Consider the following 7,814-nt stretch of genomic DNA (forward strand, 5'->3'; position numbering starts at 1 on the left):
ATCATGGACAGTGACGGATGCATTCCTTGGTGAGGGTGGTATATACTCGTCCTGAAATTCGATTTTTATTCGAATAATTATTTATTTTATTAATTGTATCTACCTAAAATTGCACATACAAAAACTTTATATTATTAATATATGTGTACCCTAAAAATATTTCTGAATCTACTTCTGAACATGGAGGAAGATCCACCCCCCCCCCCCACACATTGTTTCTAATAACACCGCCAGCTGCAGCAACATAATCACAAGGTATTGGTCCTAAACCATCGTGGTGGTGGGCAACGCCACTCTAGACGCAGATCAGCATCATGTACATCAGTACATGACAGTTTTGTAAAGGTGGTTGTGCTGCTGCCCTTAAAATCTCATCTTTCATTTTAGTGTTACACTTCGTAATCATTTCTCTCTCTAAAAACTTGTCCTCGAAAATGTATTTGTTTCGACGTAGCCAAAGTTTCTAACATCTTCGAATTTTTTTCTTTGAGTTAAATATTCAAGTTATTATCCATTGTGAATTTAGAGTAGAGCATATAAACATTCTTGAATATTCATTGTTCCAATAAACATTACTTAACGTAGATTCGGATTCAAATAACTTAATTTGATTCTAAATTACAAAATAAAGAATATGCTTACTTCTGATGGTATTTGAACTTTAGTATTTGAAATTTTAACAAAATTAAATTTTGATATTTTATATATGATTTAGATTTTTATATTTTTGAAATTCAAATATCTATTTGATAATAATATATAATTCAAAGTTAAATTAATAGTTTTTTTAATTAATCATTTGTTTTCGATCTATTTATCGAATAATCCTGATTGGGTATTACAGAGGCGAGGGCTACCCTCCCAATCCAGTTTGCTCCATTCACAAAAATCAGTATTCAAACTCCTGACCTTGCTTAAAGAATCTAGTGTCTCATCCCACTAGACTAATTGGTGGTTAAATAATAATATTTTAATAATTAAAGGATAAAATAAATTTAAATTATAACCTAAATTTCCAGATTTAAATAATAAAAAACCCCACAAATATTTAACCAGTTGCGATTCCTAAATACAAGTTGGGCCTATCAGATAAGACGAACCACACTTGTAATTATAATTCCGATTGTTGCTTGATGGAATTATCAAATGCGAAAACTATACTATAATACATTATAGTCTATGATAAGAGATGGCATGGGCCAGTGTCAGTATTTTTATCAATTTGACTTAATTAAATATATATATATATATTTCATTCGAATTTGTTCTGATATATATATATATATATATATATATATATATATATATATATATATATATATATATATATATATATATATATATATGACTAAAAAAATATAGAAAGAGAGGTATTATAATAATTATTCATAAATTAACATGAAAAATTATACTATTACCCTCGGTTCGGGTAGAAGATTTTTCATCCTCCCAAAATAGAATCCGGCCCCACCTCATATAAAACCCAACTCAATCCTAAATATTAGAAAAAAATCGACGCTATTAAATTAAATGGGATCAGAATCTATCGATTTGGAGTCAAATTACCATATTATAAATGGGAATTGTTTTATTTATCTGCAAGGAGATAGATATCAGTCTTATTTTGAAAAGGCGAAGTACCTTAAACTATTAAGTTGTTAGTTTCTTAATTATGAAATTGGACCACATGTTTATCTTTAAGAACTTAATAGGTTATGTAACTTTAATTTAGAGCCAGGAGGGTGGCTTGATTTTGTAAACCAAATCTAATTGTGATCGTGTAAGAATTTAATAGATACTAATCCCCTACATGTACTCCTAATATGCTTACCTGTAAATGGTAGCCAAATAATAAATAAGCTAGTGTTTATTTGTTTACAGGTTTCCAAACAAAACAAGATTACTGCGATCCAACCAAAAGGACATAGATTCATTTAGTGGCATACACCCAGTACGAACACAAATACTTCCCCTTTATATGCAGTATCATAAGATAGATTCAGGCCAACCTTTGATTATACCAATTTGGCAATTTTAAAAAACGTCCCCAGTGTTCCTGGAAGATCTTACAGATAATTCTGCTCTACTTATAGCCACAAGTGAATCACTTGTTTATTTTTCTTCCTTTTTTCCCTCTGCTGGAAAGCTAGGATTGACAGCAAAATAAATACACCAAGCAACCCCAGATCTTATCTAGTAGATTTCACCAATAACTGTATTATTATTATAAATTGCAACCACTTGTGTCAGTTTGACGGGTTGGCCACTGAAGAAAGGAAAAGCAACTTCCACTGTAATGTACATGAATATTTTTTTGGCTGGCTGTCCCTTGTTGCCATATGTAATGGGGTAAGGGGAGGTAAGATAGTAGACTACCCCCAACATTGGTTGAGAACAGCTTCCGTAAAAGACCTCCAAATTATGAAATGCCCTCCATAGGACTTTTGATCCCACGACCTCAAGGTTAAGAATCTTGTGCTCTACCAATTGAGCTGGATGGTTATTTCAATGTACATGAATATCATTGGCTTATATCTAACAACTTGCAAGTTATTTATCCAAGTAATCATACCTGCAAATTGCGGTTTTCACTTTTATTCCAGACAGCTAATTTGCTTGTTAAGAACCAAAACCACTACATTATTGAAGATTTGAGTCAATCTCGAACAATCTCTATAAGTTGGTAGTCCGACAGCCGAACATATTACATCCGTTAATGTCCTTTCCAGCACGACTGGTTAGTGACTGAGCTTTCATTTGATGAAAACAGTGGATGAAAAGTTGTTTCTTTTCCAATATTATGAAAAGGAAAAAGCTTAGTGGCGTCAAAAAATATTGTCAGATATACACGGCTGCATTAATCTTAAAATATAGGCTCGACCCTACCTTTTATTTCTACTTTTTTCATGTTTATATAATCATCCTTCAATGGAACCAACTTCATAATACAACAATTGCAGACATTTGAAAACATGTCTACTTCTTCAACATCTTCTCATTTCTCCCTTGAAAACTTTCACCCCAGGAAATTTCTGCAACATTCGTCTCTTTATTCGATCGAATCTCCGATGATTTCCCCGGCTCTAGACAACAATCACGGTATCATCAACAAGAACTTTGATGCCAATGTGATTTTTGTTCTCTCGGTCCTCTTATGTAGTGTGATTACTTCCTTGGGGTTGTTTTGTATCGTCAAGTGCGCAATTCGATGCTCGATTTCAGTTGCTGCAAACGCTTCTGCCAAGTTGGAGAAAGCGGGGGTCGAGAAAAATACATTGAAAGCCTTCCCGACTGTGAAATTCACACCCGAGTTGAAACTGCCGGGCTTAGACTCGGCTTGTGTTATATGCTTGTCCTAGTTTGCTGTCGGGGAACGTCTGCGGATTTTGCCCCGGTGCAACCACGGATTTCATGCTCGATGCATAGATAAATGGCTCGGTTCGCATTCTTCGTGTCCTACCTGCAGGCACTGCCTGAATGAAACAGACCAAAAGACTGTTGTCGACTGCTGCAGGGCAGAGCCATCGGAACAATCTCTCCCGGTGCAGGAAAGCATATAGCAAAGAAGTAGAAAATCATGATAAGGTTCTTAGACAAGGATATTTCAAAAATCAAAATTCTGTGTCTGTTGTCTGGTGAATGAAATTCATTGCCATTTTTGGACAATCATTACTAGTTTAACTGTCTTCAAGATCACTGTAAATTCTCAAATTCATCAAAGAAAGTTATTAAATTATGAAAAATAAAACATGATAAGGTTCATTTGTAAGTAGTTGAGAAGCACCTTAATCTGATAAGCAAAGCAATCAAATCAAATCAAAGGTTCATTTTTATTAAAGTGCCCACCACTTTGATTTTTTAAAAACATTTTTTAAGTCGTTGTATTTGGACAACTCACGTCACTTCGGCTCTAGTTCCTTCCTGAAAATTAATAATATTTTCTTAATTTATTTAATGGCAAGCTCAAGGCTCCATCTTTATTTTTCATTTACTTCTCTTTTCCACTTTGGTTGTTGTACATGGAGAAGGAATACCAACTAGCAATCTTCACTAGGGAATACGGATGGGCATGGGTCAGTTTCCGATAGTCGACCAAATCTAAAATATATGCATCATTCGCTCGAAATTTGACCTAATTTGGATTTAAGATGACTTCATCCAATTCGAAATTCGACCCATTTTTTTAGATAAAGCTTGTACTTTACTTGATCTGCACAAATATATTTATAAAAAAGAATTCTTAATTTTATTTGATAAAATAAGGATCTAATTGAAAATTAAAAATATAGAGATAGTATTATTATAATTATCTCTACATATATAAGGTATAATTATATTATTTTTTAGGCTAGGTCGAGTATTTTTATCCTAAACTCAAACTCGACCTGACCCTAATTTGTTATCTAAAAAACTTGATCCGGCCCGAGCCCGAACCTATTTTTTTATATAAAATAAACTCAACACAGTAAAATTGGGTAGAATCCAAGCCTGTCGACTTATGAAACCGTTACCATCCGTAGTCTTCTAAGCTTGGCTTTTGATTCTTCATTCATAAGCTAGGTTTGAGAAATTAGAATTCATGTTTGATACTTGTTAGGGACGTAAAGAGTATTACTATAAGGCATACAATTTCACTTACATGATAGTATGTAATTTTCATTAGAAATGACAAGACATTGTTATGGTAATTAAGCTAGGCGGACGATCGCATTGTCATTAGAAACTTTTCTTTAACGATAATGATTCCAATGAATGTTTTTCAATTTCGATTAATAAAGTGTAAATGTCTTAAAACTTCAATGACTATTAATGTAATTTATCCTAACCACTTTAATAGTCTTTTAGTAATCTTATTTTAACCGCATTATACATTATAGGCTGATTCATCTAGATTTAATATTATCTTAGTTTATTTGATTATTTTAGATATTTAATTTTAAAATTTGGTCTCATAATCTAAACTTTTTAACTGGTTTGAGATATAAATTTTACACGGGACACTTTTAGATAGTGATGAACGATAACAATGACATGATCATGATAGAATTATTTAAATTTTTATAAAATATTAAATGAAATAAGATTCTATTATCTAATATAATTTTTTTTAATTTTATACAAATTTAATATCGTTGGATTAATGAAAATAAATTATTAAAATTAACAGTAAAAAATAAATAAATAATATTAATTAAAAAAAAGAGTTAATCTCAACCCATTATAGCATAAAAGATTTTATATTCTATTAATAAAAGAAAGACGGGCTTCCAATTGATTATCTATTTGAGATTTTTCAAAGATGAGATAAATATTGCTTGATGGACAACAAATATTTTTTTTAAAAGTGATTTTAGATAATTATAACATAATATATGTTTATAATTTTTCTTAACTGTTGATAACACATCCTACAAATATATCACATTTATTATAATTATAAGCTTACTACAAATACTTATTGGTAAGAAATATATTGATTTCTAGGGGCGAATCCACCTTGAAGGTGGGAGGGACAATCGTCCCCCTAATTTTGATGGTTCGATTAGTTTTAGGTAGGGGTGTAAACGAGCCGAGTCGAGCTCGAGTATTGCTGAGCTCGACTCGACTCGAAAACTTGCGAGCTTAAAATTTTCAAGCTCGACTCGAATTCGAAATCCTGAACTGAAGCTCGTGAGCAGCTCGAAAAGACTCGAAATGAAAAAAAAAAATCTTAAACTTAACTCGATTGAACCTCAAACTCAAACTCGAACATAAACCTTAAATACATGAAATCTTACTGTATTTTAAAAAAAAAATCAATACATAAATATTAATATTAATATTATTTTCTTTTTTTAAATAAAATCTTAATATATTATATTTTCGAGCTGCTCACGAGCTTTTCGAGTCGAATATAGAGTAACTCGTTTCAGCTCGTTAAGAACTCGAGTCGAGCTCGAGCTCGAGTCGAGTCCATTCGATCCGAGTATTTATCGAGCCTTGATCGAGTAGATCTCGAATAGCTCACGATCTGTCTCGTCTCATTTACAACCCTAGTTTTAGGGTACTAATATGTTTGAAATTATTATAATTAAGTCTTTTTCTCTCTCAAAAGTTTCTGATATAATTATATTTTAAGACTTTTTCAGTTTTAAAATCAAATTTTGACTTCTAATTTTTATGGTTTAATTACATGTTAAGACCCTTTGATTTTAAAATTAATAAAATTAAATCATAACTCTTAAATTTTATGATTTATTTAATTTTAAAGACCATATTTATTTCAAAATTAAACAACTTACCCCCTCGTAATTCAATCCTAGTTCCGTTCTACTGATTTCATAATTAATCTGCCAACCCATCTCTTTATTTTCTCTCGTTACCAATTGACATATTCAAACTCACATGAATCATGATCTGAACCACTTATTTTTCCCCTTTTCCCATCTGTATATATTAAATTTATAGTTACAGTTTCTTTAAATGAATTATTGGGGATTATTTCATAAAAATAATTCGGTGATGGATCTCCCACCAGCGCTGACTTTGATAATACTCCAAGAAGGCGACTTCTTCTTCTTAATAGCTAAGCTAAGCAAAGTTTACTGGCGTCATGCTTGTAAGTCAAATATGGGTAAATTATCTCAAATGTCATTGGATTTTAGGATTTTTATCACCCAACTTTGATTTATAGACACAGTTTACTGGCATTGAATTTTACTTTTGAGTTCAATTAAAGCATTGTGTCTTTAAAACCATTAACAACCAAATGACATTGTAGTTTGGTGTTGGCGTGAATTTAAAAAAAATATTTCATTTCATTATTTTTTATGAAAATTTTGATTTTTTACTTATTTTTAATTTATCTTCAGGAATCATCATTCTTTGATATCTTTTGTGGTTACTTTAGATGTCAGTAAACTCGTCTCTTCTTCTTCTACTGCCACTTTTGGTTTAGATTTTTTCAAAACATTTTTAAAGCTCATGAAAATAAACATGAAAATAGTATCGTTTTGAGGGGTCTAGAGACTTTATCAGATTTGAAAGGTTTTGGGTGTTTGTTTAAAAATCCAAATGGCATGAAATATTATTTTGCAAAGACGAACAACATACCTCAAAACTAGTCTTATTGAACGATTGTCGGAGAAGATGATAGCATTGAAATCCAAACCTTTAGGGGGTGTTTGATTCAAGGATTGTGGGATTCCCATATGGGATGGGAATCTCACATTCCCATGTTTGGTTGGCCGGGAATCTCATTCCCGGTAATGTTTTATTACCAATAGTAGATTTTTTTGGTATATTACCGGGAATGTCATTACCTCCCTTCCCTTATGTATTGTAACATTACCGGCGTTTTGGACTAAAATGCCCTTAATTTTTTTATTTTTTTTCAAAAATATCATTCTTCTGTCATTGAATAATAAAAATTATACGAAAGTTAAATTACAAATTTATCCTTAAATTATTTTAGATTTACAAAAAAAAATCTATAATTAAAATTTTATATGAAGTTCATGGATTAAATTTTTTTTTACCTTTTCATTAAACTTTTTTTATATTTGTAATTTTGTAAAAAAAAATTATATAAATATTATGAATTTAATTTTTTAAAGAAAATATATAAATATTTTATAATTTGTAATATTATACAAACATATAATAAGGACAATTTGGTCAAATATACATTCTAATAATCTTTTATTCTTTTAACCAAACACGGTAATCTTACATTCCTGCTAAACCAACCAAACACAAAATACAATATTCACAGTAATCTTATTCCCTGATAATCTTTTATTCCCACTGGTAATCTTACATTCCGTGAACCAAAC

The 7,814-nt window shown here is 31.0% G+C and overlaps 1 pseudogene; it reads left to right on the forward strand.

Moving 5' to 3' along the window:
- The first annotated feature begins 2,961 nt into the window (after positions 1-2,961).
- On the forward strand, positions 2,962-3,666 carry LOC120122968 (annotated as a pseudogene).
- Positions 3,667-7,814: the final 4,148 nt, after the last annotated feature.

Source organism: Hibiscus syriacus, unplaced genomic scaffold (genome assembly GCF_006381635.1).
Source record: "Hibiscus syriacus cultivar Baekdansim isolate YM2019G1 unplaced genomic scaffold, ASM638163v2 tig00110388_pilon, whole genome shotgun sequence".
Classification (NCBI taxonomy): domain Eukaryota; kingdom Viridiplantae; phylum Streptophyta; class Magnoliopsida; order Malvales; family Malvaceae; genus Hibiscus; species Hibiscus syriacus.